The sequence below is a fragment of the Onychostruthus taczanowskii genome, unplaced genomic scaffold (genome assembly GCF_017590055.1).
Source record: "Onychostruthus taczanowskii isolate IOZ18803 unplaced genomic scaffold, ASM1759005v1 scaffold54, whole genome shotgun sequence".
NCBI classification, from domain to species: Eukaryota; Metazoa; Chordata; class Aves; order Passeriformes; family Passeridae; genus Onychostruthus; species Onychostruthus taczanowskii.
The window spans coordinates 3,495,823-3,514,139 of NW_024503013.1; positions in this window are offsets into that span (position 1 = coordinate 3,495,823).

Consider the following 18,317-nt stretch of genomic DNA (forward strand, 5'->3'; position numbering starts at 1 on the left):
GTTGGCACTAAACACAACAGCAGAAATATCAACTAGCAACATGTTCTTTACATTCCCAGTGGAACTCTGAGGAACTCTGGCTGCTTTCCTTCCTCATTTACATTTATTTTCTACTTGTTCAACAGAGCTCAAAAAGAAGACAAAAATTCAATTTACACATGGATCTACATTGTTCCTGGCTATTCCTGTAATGAAGGCATGATGGTTTGAACCATTCTTTTAAGCAAAAGGAAAAAGAAGTGAAATAAATTCTATATCCATAAATCACATTAATCACTGAATACACGTTTAAAATTCAGCCTTTTTTCTGCAATCTTTTTCACAAGAAAAAATGCAATATCTCTCATTTATTATTTTTGGCTAGAATTTTAATGTGCTTCTGTGTGTGTATTTGTGTCATATGATTTATCTTTGGCTTTTTAAGGGTGTTGTGGCATATATTTTGTGCATGTTTTCTAATTTTGGTAAAATGCATATTTTTTTCCTCCGTGTTTTACAAAGAGGCAAGAATTCCAAGTAGTACATTAAAATAAGAATTGAGCTGTCTCAATTGCAGTGGAGCAATTGTACCCTCAGCAAGACAGTTATTGCAAAACAAATAGTGTCACGAATTTATTATGAGTTACATAGATTTATGTGGATGATTTACAGTGATGTTCTGTTTCACATCCTTTGTAATGATATGATCACCCATCAAAAAGAGATGAAAGGATGAGTATGGTGAATTACAATGTCACTATTCTTTCTGGTAGGTGTTGTACAGTGTCATAATCCATGACACAGTAATTTCTTGCTGACAAAGAAATACAGATGGTTTAACCTCTAATTAATCCATTATTCCTAGTTGAAAGGACAACTTGAATTTTTAATTCAACCCCTCTCTACTTAATAATTTCTGGTTGTCCTTTAAAAACCCACAACAGGAGATTTAAAAGCTTTCTTTGACAGTGCTTATAAAAAAAGACTTTAGTCTGTATTGCCCTCGGTAATTTAGAATGTAAAATGTTCATCATAGTGCAAATATTTTATTAGGGACCTAGATAAATAAACAATAAGCTTTCTTTGAGTTCCACTTCTGATATTTTTCTTTTCCTCTTAGAGTACATGAAAAGCCATAAATCAATATAGCTGGTATATCAGTGCTGTACTGATTAATAATAGATATTCAAAATTTTCCCATGTTTTAACACAGTAGCAGAAGACCTTGTGAAGTTTCATCTTACAGACCTTGGCATTTTCTAGATCTATTGCCAAAAGAAATTTTACCAGGTTAAGCTGACACATTTATTTAAATCTCTGTATAAGCCCTCTGAATATAATCAGCTAAGGCACAGAAGTTTTATTATCAAATGCTGCTCAGTTTTAAATGGCAATGACTGAAAAAGTCCTTATTATCTCCTTGACCTTGTACAGTTTCTTAGAAAAACAGAAAGGGAGGGATTTGGGGTCAAACTTCAGATCTGTTCTAACCATGTTTTTTCCTCTGTATTTCATCCTTCTCAAATAACAGTTTTGCAGAAGCAAGTTCCCCTCACTAGGTGATTACCATGGGTCACTGCTAAACATCTTCCACAGAGCTGTGACTTAGAGAACTGACAGCATAAAGAAGGGTGGCTTTTAAAGTACAAACCTTATGTGTTGCGCATTTTTCTGTGGCTTGATTATTTGAGTATTGGCATTGTTAGACCAGCTAACAGTACCAAGGGTGCCAAAGGTGTTTGGTTATTTTGCCATTAAGAATTTTTTTCTTATTATAGCATATATTCTTTTCTGGTTTGTTGGTTTCTTTTACATTTTTTAAAAAGCTTCACAGTGAGAATGCAGAAAGAAGAAAATAGTAGAATCATAAAAAAATTGAGATTGGAAGGGACCTCTGGAAATCAATTAATTCAGCCATCAGCTCAAAGCAGGGGTAATTATACCATGATAGCCAGTCCAGTTTATGTCCATTAGAATCCTGAAGAATTCCAATAATAGACATCCCACAGTCTCCCTGGGAAACATATTGCAGTATTCAACCACTCATATGTTTGGTTTTTCCTTGGTATCCAACACAGATTTCTTATGTTTAAGCTTGTTTATTACCTCTACTCCTGTCGAGTTGTAAGGTTAATGTAATGTCTGTTAATTATTTTCTTTATTTATAATTTACATTGAGCTGCTTGTGGGTGTAAAGAGTTGTAATATGAGTGTAATGGTTAATGAAAAATTGAAAAAATTGAAAACAAACATTGGGTGGAATGGGTGGAGTCGTAAGATTATTCTGAGGTTTCACTTTGATGTAGGTGAACCTAGTAGATCTGATTCTACTTTGATTTTTTGTAATAACTCAAAATCTTCTTTTGCATTTACAATGTAGGGTAAATGACACTTTGAAAATCTGTTATGTCCTTCCCTAATACATTTTACCTTATTTTTAATGGCACAATTTTCATTGATTTGGGGGTTTTTATTCCCTTAAAATATTGCTTACCCCCAATAAAAATAAGTGGAGTCCAGGGAACAATATTGGCATTTTATATGAAGGACTTGGTTCTTGCTTTTGCTTTTGCAGTTGGGAGAGAGACTTATTTGACTAAGCTGGGGCAGCACAGATCCTGTATTATGAAAAACAGAGGTGGTTTTAATGAAAATCATTGTAGTACTTTGGGAATCTAAATCACTCTTTCTCAGAAGTTGTAGTTCAGCGGAACAAAAATATTTCTGTATGGGCCTACTGTCTTTAAAATTTAATCAAATAAAGGGTAAGTGTTCATTATTTGTTGGAGAGTAGCTTATAGAATACTTAATGATGATATGTAATTTTATCTTTTATGACTTAATTGGTCAATTTAAGAGGTTATTTCCATATACGTGACCTATTAATGTACTGTCTTTTTTAGATTATTATACTGTTGGTTTTTGTAGTTGAATTTCTCACTTGAACCATTAAGATGTATAAGTCCCCATGACACAGAACCAAATTTGATGATGATGATGATGATGATGTAAAGTTCTTTTTTTTGGTGCTTACTGTTACTTTAATATTTAATACTGTTGCATTGGACCTGGCACTTGAGTCATTTCCTGTGTTACTCTACATTTCCTTTTCTACAGGAGTACCTTTGAGATCTTGTAATTTGCAGGCAATGGGGAGTTTCTAGCAAGATTTTGACCAGTCTTTAATTATTTACCATGTCAGAGATTCTCTAATGTTTTTATTGGCCCCTCATGAGCCATTTACTAAAAAGCAATTTGCTGTTTTGGAGATAAATTAGCTTTATTTTTGCTTGTTGTAATACACAGCAAAAGAGTTTTAAATGGGCTTTTCCTTTTTTTTCAGGTCATCAGAGATCCTATTAAAATCTACTGCCCTCATTTTTCACATTCTTAAAAGATCTATTTTTGCCCTTGTTAATAACAACAGCCATCCCGACATTTTAATACTGCAGTTGCCTTTTCCTAAAACCAATAGATTAAAGAGGAGGTGAGCTATTATAATTTGCTACTTTATTTATCAGTCCTAGAGAGAGCCAGGTGGCAGCTGGACAGCACTGACTGTCAGCTGCACGTGGCCAATGCGTACTTTATGTACCCAGCTTGGTCCTATCACATTGGGCTTGCATTGTGCCACAAAGGAGAAGGGCTTTTGTCTCAGCTAAATCCACAGGTGTGGGAAGGAAACAGCTGGGAAAGCCTTGGACCCATGCCATGGGTCTTGTCTTGACCCGCCCACCACAGTCCCTTGCTAAAATGAGGTGGTGAGCTGTCTCATCACACAATTGGCCATCTAATGGGGTATAACTCTCCATTTTCATCTCTCCCTGAAATCTGTAATATGAATCCTGTGACATTTATGAAGATTTTATATGAAGGACCAGGTTTGGTAGTCATGGGTTAAAGCTTAATAAGTAATGCTGCTCTCTAGAATGTTCTCTTCTTTCCCATGATTTGAGGAAGTTAGCGCATTTCTAAAGTCCATCAAGTAACTGAAATAAGGTGAGGTGGATCTGGAGGGCAAGAGCAGACTTGAGAGCAAAGAAAAGTTGATTCCGGAAGGTTTGTTTAAATAGTTTTCTCGACATACACAAATCAAAAACGTAGTGTTTCTGTTGGTTTGGCTTCCCTTTAGAGCCACCAGAACTAACTGCTTGAAAATCAGCTAAGGATTTGCAAAACGAGGCTAGGCTATTGCATAGGATTGTGTCTCTTCACCTCATTTTAAGTCAATAAGGCATTTCATGTATAAATGAATGGGGCAGGTAGATAGTTTACCTCTTCAGTCATTTCCAATATGCTTCTGTTTCCGTGTCACTGTTTGAGGTATGTGCAAATATGTGTCTATATTTATGCATACAAACCAACTCTTCCTTGGAATGACACGTATTATGTAAAATAAACTACTTGTATGTAAGGAGCTTTGTCTGCAAAACACAGCTATTAATTTCTAACTCTACTATGCATGCCACTCTGCAGTTTATGGAATAACTTGGATACTGTCTAGATATTAGTGTAAATTTACATTTATAGAGGGCATTTTGTGTTGGAGCACTCTGAGGGTGCGTAGAGACTCGGAATGTGTGTATGAAAAATACTTAGAGGAAAAAATTCACAGCTGGAATTTAGCAGTTCTTCATGTATACCTGGAATTTCAGTATGTAAGTATTTCTAATGCTCCTACCTTTGGATTATGACATCCTGCACAAACATTAGGTACCTATATTATAAGGATGGAATTCTATCTTATTCTAGCTTTAGCTCATTGAAGAAGTTAGTTAAACATTGCTGTTTCAAAATCTGTTTTCTGACCAAGAAAAAAAAAAGAGTTCTAAAAAGAGAAGGGTTTGAAATCAAACCCTATCTGATAAATTTTATCTTGTCATCCAGTCATCAGTTCCCATGGACTTTAATTGACAGCCACCCAGATATTAAAATGTTGGCCAAAATCCTGCGGTATACTTGTAAAAACCAATATAGACAAATTGCAATTGCAACAGTAAAGCATTGGCTATCACTGCTCAGAAGTATTTTGGAGAAATTTAGGCAGAAAGTTAATACACACAGGCCATTTTATTTATTTCAGGAAAGTAATTATTTTCTATATTTGTATGAAATGTGACAATTCTCTCCTTAGACTCAGTCCTGAATGTAATGTAGAGAGTGGAATTACATTTATTTTAAACTATTGCAAACATTAATTTATATATGCAATAAAATACTTAAAGTCTCTGTGTTTATCTGTGTCTCTTTAAGAACTAAGAATTTTCAGGAGTTTTGCCATTTTTCATGGTGATATATGTAAAAGTCTGCAAAATATAATGCTGCAAGTAGTTCCAGTCACTCCAGATGCCCAATTTCCCCTTTAGAATCAATTTATACAGTCAGTATTTTAATTCTCATCCATGTCATGATTATTGTGGCTTTTCATCTCAAAAATCAAGAATTATTGTCTAATACAAAGACACCAGAGGAATATATGGTTTTCAAATGAATTTTTCACCATCATTTTTTCTCAGTTTTTTGGGGTTTTTTTTCCACTTAATTGCAACAGATGTACATCCTTCTGTATCGGTTACATGTCTAGATCCTTAGATCCTTTCTTTTAGCTGCAAAACCCTAATTTCTCTTGCATTCATTTCCAAACACTAGGCTATTATTTAAATGCTCTTTGGAAGACATTGCCTGATGATCAGAGTGCCTAGAAAAAGACAGGGGAAAATAGGCTAATATTATCTAGAAAATATTGGGAAGTACTAGTTGGAGCTGCCATGCTTAAGCTGTACATTGCAATGCTAGAAGTGGGTATTCAAAAGAGAGGTGACTTTACAGAAGTGCCTTACAGTCTAGGACTGGCACACTACAGAAAGAAAAGACAGAGATGAAAACTCTTAGGTATCCTAAGTTCTACAGTCTTATTCCACTGTCATAGGGATAACATAAATATGTATTTTCTGGATTTTTTCCCTGTCATTTTGAGTATTCACAGAAGCACAGAATATTCTGACTTGGAAGGGACCCACAAGGATCATTACACTCCAGTGCCTGGCCCTGCACAGGACAGTCCCAAGAATCATACCTTAGCTTCTTTAAACATTCTGAGAGAGATTTGCACCTATGGAAACTGCAGTTTCACACTAAGGTTCTGAGTGGTGAGGAACAAAAAAAAAAATGATCCCAGACTTTGCAGAGCTTAAAATTGGTGTAAGGAAGTAGCCCATAAGGTGTTAATCCTTACAAAAACACACATTTTTCCCTCATTTGGGATTTTGAATGCATAACAGCTATGATAAGGGCATGATTATGCCTGATGAAGGTGTTTTTTAGAGGGTGTTTGTAATTAGAGATTCTTCCAGTGTTTTGTCCTATCCAATTTGTTCATTTTGATGGAAAAATCAATAGCACTAGCTAAAATAATTGGGAAAATTAGTAGCAAGTAATGTAACACAATATGCATGTCCTCCTTGTTATAACTGGCATTTCAGCACAGCCTTGGCAGAGTGGCACCACATATGCAGAGGCTGGAGAATCTGCAAACTGACAGCTGGGTAGATTTTGATCATTCTTTAATTTCAAACACATTCTTTGTAGCAGTGAAAACAGATGAAGAGGCAGGGAAGCTTTACAAAAGACAGTGTCCCTGATAAGTATCTCATTGCTAATTGAAGGAATATGTGCATTATTTCTGCAAATGGCACTTTTGTTGTTCCTCCCAGGCTGTTACTTGCAAAGTAGAAGATTTCACTTAACTGCATTCACTTGTACTGAGGGTTTAGAGGCATAAAACCTACAGATGAAAATGCGTGTCAAATGAAAACCAGAAAACCCAAAACAATCTCTTTGTGTGTGTATTTTGTTTTATTTTTCAGAAAAAAAAGTTTTATTTTACTAAAGAATATGTAAAGGGAGAAATATCTTTAAAAATATAAAGAATTTAAAATAAAAATAATTTTTTCTTCTTTCTACTTGCTTCTACTTTCAGAAAATAAATAAATGTTGGGGTGATAGTGAAACAGGGAGGCATTTGTCTATGTTGGGAATCTAGACGTGGAAGAACACAAACACAAAATACCTAATCCATTAATCATCCAACTGCACAAAATGAGAGGAGGATCTGTGAAGTTCTTGCCATGTTATTCTTGTAATATAAATTACTTTTTCTGGAGTCATATACTTCAGTACCTATTAATTCATGTGACCAGTGCTTTGTTCCTAGCCTATCTAACCAGTGAATAATTTTGTATTTTCCTGTGGCCAGTGTAAAAGGACTGAATGACTTATATTAAGTATAACTTTTACTATGTTCCCAAAATTTTGTTTTGGTTTGGGGGTTTTTGTTTGGTTGGTTGGTTGATTTTCTGTTATAAAACTGCATCAAAGAGCAGACAATTTATGGTTTCACAATCAGAGTTATCCTGGCATTTGCAGAGATGGTATGAGACAGCAAACAAGAGGGGACACAAAGATTAAAGATATATTCTTGTAATTCTTGGCCTGTTTTCTCAAGGAAAAAGAAGAAAAGAACACACCAACACAATAATTGGAATTAGATGGCATATTTAAATAGTGTATTTCTCTATAAAATTCATGTCTGATATCTGTACAAAGGTTATAAATCAACTATATTAATTAGAAAAGCCCTGGAAGCTGCAAACTGGATTGGTTAGAAAAGTCCTTGGAATCAAAAGTAAATTCTTGGTAGGTAACCTCACTCTAAGCAGCATTTCTAGACATTAATTTGGAATTAAATGATGTATGGAATCATTCTAGAACAGATTGGTTGAATTCCATCATAGAAGTAATAACAGGTACATAGAATCATAAAACCATAAGATGGTTTAGATCCAGCACCTCTGCCATACATAGGCAGGGACAAATTCCACCAGGCCAGGTTGCTCAAAGCCGCATCCAATCTGGCCTTGAATATTTGCAGGGATGGGGCATCCACAGCTTCTCTGGGCAAGTTATTCTTGTGCCTCCCTGCCCTCACAGTAAAGGGTTTCTTCCCAGTATAGTCTCTAAATCTATGGTCTTTCAGTTTCAAGCCATTACCTTTTATTCTGTTACTACATGTTCTTGTAGAAAGTTCTACTCCAGATTTCTTGTTTCCCCCTTTAGGTACTGGAAAGTGTTATAAGGACTCCCTAGAACCTTTTATATTCCAGGCTGAACAAGACCAATTCTCTCAGCCTGTTTTGATAGAAGAGGTGCTCCAGCCCTCTGATCATATTTGTGGCCCTCCCTTGGATGTACTCCAGTAGTGTCATGTAGTTCTTATGTCTTATTTTGTGGCTCCAGAGCTGAATGCAATGCTCCAGTTGGGGTCTCAAAAGGGCAGAGCAGAAAGGCAGAATCCCTTCCCTTGCCCTGCTGCCTTACTCTGCTTTGGATGAAACCCAGGACACAGTTGTCTTTCAGAGCTGCAAATGCACGGAGCTGGGTTGTGTTGAGCTTCTTGTCCACCAGCATCCCCAAGTCCTTCTTGGCAGGGCTGCTCTTGATCCAGTCTCCATTCTGTTTGCATTGTTGATTGTGATTTTCCCAACCCATATGCCAGTTCATGCACCTGACCTTGTTGATCTTCATGAGATTTGCATGGGCCCACCTCTCAAGTCTGTCAAGATCCCGTCCCTCCAGCATATCACTGAATTATGTGATGTGGTTCTGCTGAGGAGAAGATTTTGGAAAGGAAATATTTTGTATTTTTGTAATGATTATATGAATAAATATAAATACTTCTTGATGTAATAGAGGGCACTTAAGGGAACATAGTTAATGGTATTATTTATTTATCTTCAATTTTTAATGTTAAAACTAGTACTGTTATTTTTATCCTCAACTGTCATTACTTCTATAACTGCTTTGGTGATGTATTCTGCTGTTTATTTTTTACAAAGGATAAAATTCTCTCTTCCATAATGAATGAAGGAAGGAAAAAAAGTGTCCTTGAAAGTAAAGAAAATTTTCACTCCCTTTTATCCCACAACACAATTTAGACTTGCAAATAATGTGAATAAAAATTACATCTACACTTGTGGCCAGGCAGGCTGGCATATGTGTAAAAATTTTGAAGGAAAAGAAGTCAGCTGAGGTGTCAGTCAGAAGTTGTTTAAGCTGTAATGATAAAGAGGATGAAAGAGTCTGTTCTAATTTTAATTAACGCTAAAGGGATAGAAAGCAAAATTTACATTAACATTCTGAGTAATCTTGAACATATTTTTTGGCAGTCTTAGTCAGAAGTCTATTTGAGTCAGTCAGTCTAAGAAAATTGCATTATAATATATTGGCTTGATCACTTTCCTAAATCTGTTTGGTGTGTAGCCATCATTTAGTAAATTGCAAAACAAAAACATCAAAAGTACTTCACAGGAACAAAAAAAAAAAAAAAAAAAAAAAAAGATTCCCAAAAAAAAAAAAAAAAAAAAAAAAAGAAAGAGAGAGAGAGAAGGAGGAAAAAAGTAGATAAAATATAGGAAGAATTTAAATTTCATATTTATATACCAGGAATATAGAGCCATGCCTGAGTGATCAAATGTGACTTTAACATTCCAAAAAATCCTAAAAGTACCTTATATTCTTTAATTTGTCTTTGAACAAAAAGCATCTTTCATCATAACAATCAGAATGCACTTAAAAAACTGCATGTTGAGATTCATATTGAAAGTTGTGCTATCAAATTGCATTGAAACATCTAAACAAACCACTACTGCACCTCCTCCTTTATGCAGCAGTGATCTGATATCTTAGAGGGTTAAAAACAGCAGAAGAAAAGTTTGCAGAGCAAGTCCAAGTCACTTGCTGAGTTAATTTGTTTTTGCTGAGTCCTTTTCTCAGTATTGATTTTTGATCTGTGCAACACATTGCAAGGAACTGGAATTTTTGAATCTAAAAGCAGTTGCTTTACTTAGTTTATTCCAGTTTCATGCACAGTGCATATCTCCCTACAATTATAATTTGTGGTTTATTTTCAAAAAGAGGAAGGAATGTGAAGTACTTCAGGGTTTATGTCATAGTAGTTTGTGGGTATCCAGTACAAAAAAAAAAAAAAAAGCTCATAATCCCAGGTCAGTCTTTGCCCAGACTTAGACTCTGGGTGAATGTACTTTCTATTACATATCATTTTAATGCCTGAGTTTGAGGCAGTAGATATAAACACAGCTACCCCCACTGGGAACCAGAGCAGTAAAATTATTCATTGACATCACAGCCCCCTAAGGATGCCCCAGTGAGGCATTTCCTGTCTTTGGAGCCTGAGTTGGAAGAATTCAATCTTGCCTCAGACAGATACATAAAGCAGGTAAATAAATATAACTAAAATTGTTATAAGATAGACCTGAACTGAATTTTTCCATGTACTCCTCCCGCTCTACAGGGACTCCTCTGTGACAGTGGAACTCCTCTCCACTTACTAAACAAGAAATTCTTTTACTATTCTGGAGCATCTTTAACAGCACAAATTGAGATAGCTTCATTCTGAATGCTTCTGCTACTCTGTTTAGGGCACCTCTGTCAGAGGTGATAGATAGAAGTCCTTGTGCTCCCAAAGTTAAAACAAATTATAAGTTTAAATCTTTCCCAATGAATAAAAGGCTGGAATATATTTCTTGCTTATTGTCTCATTTCAAAGCAGGGAGCTGATTCAGCACTGCTCAGCAGATGACTTTTTATGACTCCATCCTTAGCCAGAGTCAGAAACCTATATCCTGATATCTGCATTGAGGTGCACCAGTGAACCTCTTACACTGAAAATAAGGGCCCATTCCTCTGTCTGGAATTTCTTACTTATGTTAAAAGGCTTTGTGCTCTGTTAGCAGGCTTTCATAGCTCCTTGTTTTAAACAAGTATGTTTCCACTCAGTTTATTAAAAGTTCAGTTAAAAGCTAGTTTCCTTAGAGTGAGTACAAAAAATTTATGGAAAATCTTTAGTCTCATTTCATCTAAATAAATTATTAGAACTACATTTTATTTTTCTATTCTGCTTCACAGAATGGAAGTCTCAAATTTCAAAGAAATTAAGGCTTCCTTCAAAGCAACCCTCTTACTGGGACAGGAAACTAAAAATTTCAGGTAGCATACAATTACAAAGTTATCAATTGAATATATAGATCAGAATAAAAATGAAATTTTAAATGCAAAAGACAGACAATAATAAAATATTAGATGAAACATTGTTAAAACATTGAAATTATCTGTGGGAGAAAAAATTAATGTGTTTGATATCAGGTTTCACAAAATTTGGAAAGTAATCTACATAATAGTATTAATTCTGGAATACGTTCCTCTCATGCCATGGTGTAATCAGATTTATTCTTTGGCAGGATAAACTGTCAGATATTGATAATATTTATCCTATAATCTAACAGGTGTGATGCTTCCCTGAAGGTGAGGTACTTGTGTTCATAATCTTCCTCTAAATAAATTAGATCAGAGAACTGAAACCAGATCTCCCTAGTCTACATATCATGTGTGTAGCAAAGGCCATAACTGTCTCATATTAAAGTAAAACAAAACAGAAGCAGCTTTAATCTGAAAGAAGGTAGATTTAGATTAGATATTATGAAGAAATTATTTACTTTGAGTTGTTGAGACACTGAAACAGGTGGTCCAGAGAAGCTGTGGATGCCTATCCCTGAAAGTGTTCACAGTCAGATTGCACAGGGCAATATGGCCTAGGGGAAGGTTCCCTGCCCACAGCCAGGGGTTGGAAGTAGAAGATCTTTAAGGTTCCTTCCAACCCAAACCTTTCTCTAATTCTATTTAAGCACAACATTTATTAGTTTTCAGGTAGGCAAACAATATCCAGCAATATTTTCAAAAGCCATGCTGAAATCATAGAGCATTGCATAAACTGTCCAGCACTGGTTCAAGCAGCACCTACTGCTGGTATTTAACATTATCAAGTTAAAAGAAGTATTATGATGAAGAAGAAGAATACAGTAAAATTTGCCCACTTAAACTTACTGCCTTAATGTTTTGGAGCACTGTTTCATAAAAATGTTGCACTGAAAAAAAATTAGATTTGGGGATAAAAAACCAAAACACCTTAAATTGTATAGAATGGCTATACTAAAAGGTAAATTGGAATTGTCAGCAGCTGATGACAATTACAAAACCATGGGTGGGAGAAAGGATGTTGTATATTGCTTTTCTTTTAAAAAGTTATCCACATAAAGAGCTGGCTAGTTCAGCCTTATCAAAATGCCATTCTTTGCCAGTAACATATCATCTATCAGGACAAAATGTACAAAAAACTAGCTTCCACTTTTTGACTGAGGCATTCCCTAACACAGGTGAGCACTATGTTATATCTATATCTTAAGTTGTCTGTGGATCCTAGTTCAGGCAGAATTTAATACTGTTTGTGTGCAGACAAGGAAAAGAAGATTTTGCTGAAGATGGAGATGGATGAGCATATTTCAAATTGTTTCTCTCTTGTTTTCTCTCACCAGGATGAGATGCATGAATGAATATTTAGTAGAAACAAAAAACAAAATTATAGAAACACACATATTTCTCATATGTCCAGAGTATTTCTCTCTATAGTAGTTCTTTCATTCTGTGCAGTGAGTTGAGACCATTCCTCCTGTGGTTATGTAAGTAAAACAGCTAGAATCACTATTCTACTCTTAAAAATATACACTCTGTTTATAAATTAGATTGCATAGTTCATTATTTTTCTTCTGTTCTCAAGATTTGTGATGTTTATATTTGATAAGTTATTTACTGGAATAAAGTGAAAAAATTTGAAATATTTATCACTCTAAGAGCCATGTTTTTGGAAGAAAAAATCAAGCTTTTAATGTAATATATAGTTATGACACTGTGGGAATTCTTGCTGGTAACGATCTAGCAAGATTGTCTGAACGAAGCACAAAATATACTTTACTTTAGTTACCACTGACTTGTTTGAGTACTGTTTTCTTCCGCTGCACAAATGGCCACTAATTATTGTTATATAAATACAAAGCACATTCACACTTTAGAGATTACTTGTTGCAATACATGAATCTCTGCAGTTAATGTTCTCTACAAGTCAAAATTAATTTCCACAACCTATCTCTTTGTTACTGGTAGAATTAATGTATATAATAAATGTTCCCTTTTTATTTAGCTTCACTTGAGAGGAGAGGTCCTGAATATTTGGTTTATGACTGCAGATAAATGTTGAAAAAACTACAGAGAGGACTGCTCTTCTGGCCCCTTGCAGTATCTAGATCTTCTGTTCACAACACTCTATCAATGTTAGTAGAAAAGCAAACTGGTTTTAGTACATGAGAACTGCTCCGTGCTACTAGGGGAAGTTTGGCTTGTTTTGGTTTTTTGGCATACTAACGGAGTTTGCATGAAATTGTACTCTCCTGTCTTTTTTTAATGAACTCATTTTTAATGAAAGAGTGATAAATATTTAATAAATATTTCAAGATATGTTTCTTTATTATAGTTCGAACTACTAGAAAGCAGGTAAGAGAAACTTCTAGATGTTATGGTGTCCTTTGTCAGGATACAATTTTGGAAAATCATGGCAACACTTTTCCAAATTATTAAGTCCCTAGATATAAACTCCTTATCTCACAGCCAGACTCTTTAGGATGTCCTGATCTTTGACAACCAATAGTAGTGAACTCAAGAATGCCAGGTGTTCTGGTTACAAGTCTGTAAGGCACAGCAGGTATAGGTGAGACCAAGTCCAAGCTGTTACTAAAAGTTTGCTGTGGCTTTTCTTCCACCCAGGCCAGTACTCCATGATCCTCATGTACAGAGGTATTATAGATGTCTTTAGAGTTGCATCCTCAAGGCACAGGTGGCATTATTGTCACTTTTGCTAGCTGAAGGTTAAGGCTTCAGCAGAGACAGTGATATCCTGGAGATTAAGGCATAGCTGTGATGATGGTTTTTCCAAAGTGACTTCCTACACCACAAGGTGATGTTCCACTTGCTTTCTGAGTTGTAGCTGACTAATGAAGAATAAAACCAAACATAAAATTCCATACTGACTTGCTAACTGAGAACTTAAAATTTGATCATAGGATTATTATTACCCTTTTAGGAAATCTGGCAGAATGTATGTGAACCAAAGGTGAGAGGATTACTCATATCACAAAGAGAGAGAAAACAAATTACATAGTAAATCGAGTTGATAAACTTCTTATATAAATATTTATTAATGCAAGAAATGTAAACAGTGGCATCTTATGATTATGATAATGATTAAATATACAATTTAATTATCACAACAGAAATTGATGAAGTCACATGTTTGGAACAGAGTCATAAATTGTACACCTTGCTTAGGATGTGCTGCCTAGTGGAAAAGGAGACATGACATAGCCTATGAGCAGTATAAGCCCTTTCTTTGAGTTACCAGAGAAATTGTATCTACTGAAAGTCTGCAGGATAACAAAACTGAAGATCAACATGGATACTGTGACTGAGGTTGCAGCTCAGTGAGAACATTCACGTGAATAAGGATTCTGCACATGTGATTAATGGAGTTTCCCAAAGCACAGGTCTTAGATGTGGCGAAAGGTTGAAACAACCCATTCAACCACTTGGAAACAAACACAGTAGAATCCAGATTGACAAGCAAGTTTGGGAGTATGTTAAACATATATTTTTTCTAAAAACAGTTAAAAGGACAAAATGGCATCCATAACCTGATGGTTTTCTCCAAGTGGCATTAAAAGGGGAAACTATCATGTGATTTAGACAAACACTAATAAACAAAATTCATTAAGTTTAAAAAAAGAGATAGAGATATGAGAAGAATGGAAACATGAACAAGGTGTATGTGTACCTTCATACATCTACTTTAAAAATCTGACCCATAAAATAAACCTGTTATAACTGTCTTAGTGCCTTTATTAATGCCACAAAAGCAGACAGCCAACTATATTTCCATTAAATAAGGTTGATTCTCAGAGAGTTAATGTGCTCTTCCTCCAAATAATGAAGGAACGTGACATTGGTTGCTCAAAAAAAAAAAAAAATCAAAATCAGCCTATTTGTAAATGATCAGCTAAGAGGCAGCTTGAAGTAGGCTTAAAGCCATCAGTCACAGCCTGTACACCGGAACTTATAGCCAAATATTTTATTTAAATTACAAGATTTCTTAGCAAAAGCAGTTTGTGACTATTCCAAGTATTTTGAGCAGGAAAATTATACTTTCTGTGCAATTGTGGGCAATTTCATAGAAATTGGGGAAAGCATTTCCAAAACATTTAGTATGTGTCATTTTTGAGAAATGGTGTGAAAATCGATCACCATTTTTTAGAAAAGGGAAATTTAAAAAAAAATCCTAGCATCTTAAAAGTTTTCCAACTGGGGGGGGACTGGAAAAGGCCAAGTCAGAAACTCAGAACTCTCATCTGTTTTTGCCAAACTTGTGAGAACAGGAATTGTTCATATTATAAAACAGATTACTTTAATGGTGTGTTTAGCTGCAGCACAGCCTGCAGAATGTGACTAATTATCTCACATAACTTCAAGAAACTCATTCCCAAAGGAATGGTGACAATAAAACTTTGTCCTTACAGCACTTTGCATTTGTGAGTCTAGAAAAAATTTATAAAATTTACCAATTAAGTCTCACAAACCTCAAGAGAACAAGTAAAGCAATGATTTACTAATTTTTATAGATGCTGCACATCCAAATAATGTCACTTGTGAAAGGTCACACAAAGTCAGATATAGTTAGAAAGAGATCAAAAGATATTCTTCTTTCCTGAAGGCCAGTGGCAGAAGAATGCCCAGCAAGCAGCACTGTTCTGCTGCAGTTCAGAATGCTGCATGTGTGTATCCATTACAGTGTCATTGAGCAGTCTCGCTGTAGTTTTCACCCTCTTTTTTGTTTACTTTTTATATTAAAACATAAATAGTAAATTTATTCATATTAGGTATAATAAATTAGCTTTTTTGTAGGGAAGTTAGAACTAATGTGAAATTCTTTAAATATTTGTCCAATATGTATTCATAGTGTTGTGAGAGAATATGTAGCTTATTAGTCACAAGAATGAAATAAAGGAAGACTCTGTAAAGGGGAATTTGTGAACTTAAAATGTGTGCTATAGTAAGACAGAATCTTTTAAACAAGCATGTATGATACTCTACTAAATGTTTACACCCCATGTCAAATCAGGGAAATTTGTATTTTTGTGCAACTACTGTAACAATTTGGGGCATCTGTCTGTGTGTCACTGAAGAATGCTCATTAACTCTTAAAATTTCCATGTTACTGAATGCCTCAAGGGGTATTAAGTCCATCACAAACTGACAAATTCTCTAACAGAAATCAATCTTCTTGTCTGGTTGAAGCTGCAAAACAAACAGTATCAGCCATTAATCTGGCAGGCTGGCTTGTGGCCAAAAAACTGTTAAACTAAGAAGGCCACATGAACTGGGAGAAACTTTCTAGGTTAAAAGAGAGAGAGTGATATCTGAAATGGAATATCCTTCTGAAAAAGCATGGTTTTCAAGTTTCTGGTTCTCAGTTATACCTATAATAAATACAGATGGAGAAAAAAAAATGAAGGGCTCTGTTTGCTAAAGGGAGGCTCATCTTGAAGAGAGGAGAGGAGAGATGTACTGTACATTTTTCAGTGACTGCTTTTAAGCATGGGCCAAATTCCTCAGCTATTTCTCACATTAAAAATGCATTAAATCACAAGGCTATCTTTCCTGAAGTCAAGAGTTACTCATCTCAAGGACTATAGAAACAGGATTCTAAACTAGATATTGACCTTTTAGCCTGATATTGAGAAGACAGGTTATTTAGTGATAGCAGGAAAATGAAAGCTATTTCCCAGTCTCAATCCCTCATTCCCCTCTGTATGTGAATACATTCTCCTACAGAGAAAGTCAAACCAAAATGCTGTAAAGTGACTGCAAAGTAATTAATCTTAGAGTGAAAGGATGAAAACATGAAGTGCTATCAGTAATTTACTTTGCTGTGAGTAGGTTAGACACTTCCAAATCTGAAATGCTAACTCAGAGGAAGAGAAGCCAGGTAGTCAGCCACTGTCTGTCAACATCAGACTGTAGCTTTGCTGTCTGCTGCTGCATTTCTCTCCTCCATCAAAATTATCTTGGCATTTGTCCATAAGCCATTCATAAATTAGGAATATCTGGGATTGTTTATAAATTTTAGCATAGTGATTTTTTCCTTGTAGTTAGACTTAACTCTTTGATAAGATATTAACTATAAGTGCTGAACTATTGTGTTTTATTCATCAAGCCTCTTGGTCTCTCGACACAAAGAATTTTATAATAATTTATCTAGCCTACCATTCTAAGGCCTTGATTTGCCTTCTAAATCACAGGTGCACATTGCCATTATCTTGTAACATCAGCTTGTTCTTCACATGTGTTAGTGATTTGCATGTCCTCTAGATGATAGAACAGATACACCTGCATGCTGAAAGGGCTGAGTTAAAGCATTAGTCAAGGCTTATGTCAGGCTGCTTTGAGCCTCAATGCAGTATTTGATTGTAAGCACCTTGTTCTTCTGTTGCCTGAGTTATTCTGCCTCTTTCAGCAGAGTACCTTCCCTGGAGGGAAGCAGTCATGTGCAGTTTGCTAGGTTACCATTAAGTCAGACTGGAGTCATAAATACCTTTAGAGAAATGAGCATTTGTTCAATAACAGAGGATTCTTCATGAAAGTAACTTGTCTTGAGGACTTAAGTTCATTTAAAATCCGGTGTTCTCCTACATGCAATTGTAGCCTGATTCTTCATTGGTGCAGGATAAAAATATGTATTTAGTATACAGTGAATAGGTATTATAATATGCATGCATAAATTACATATCAATATATTATAAATTTATATTATATATGCTCATATAATAACATATCTTGATACTATTATTTATATATAAACATTTCTAGTTAAATATTACTGGATATAATATATATTTTATACACACACACACACATACATATATATTCATATACATAATATGCTGGGTTTAGTATACAGAGCATTCTGGTGAATCTTTGCAGTTAGTACATCAGCATTCCAAAAGGAAGGTTCAGAAGAAATATTGCACAGAAATAGGATGCAAATAAAAGGATGTCTACCTCTGTCTATTGTTTACAAAGGAAACTAAGAGTGATGAGAGAAGAAATGTTAAATGTAGAATTATGTCTGTGATAGTATTATGATTAGCACCTGGGAATTCAACCAGATATTTTGAGTTTAAGTGAACTGCTGATCCATAAAATCACCCTCAATAGCTCTGCTGTACTGATATCATTCCTTGTAAAAAGAAAGTGTTTCTGTGTATGCCTAAATTTCATATCAGGAAAATATTAATCCACTATAACGTTTGTTACTCATACTTATC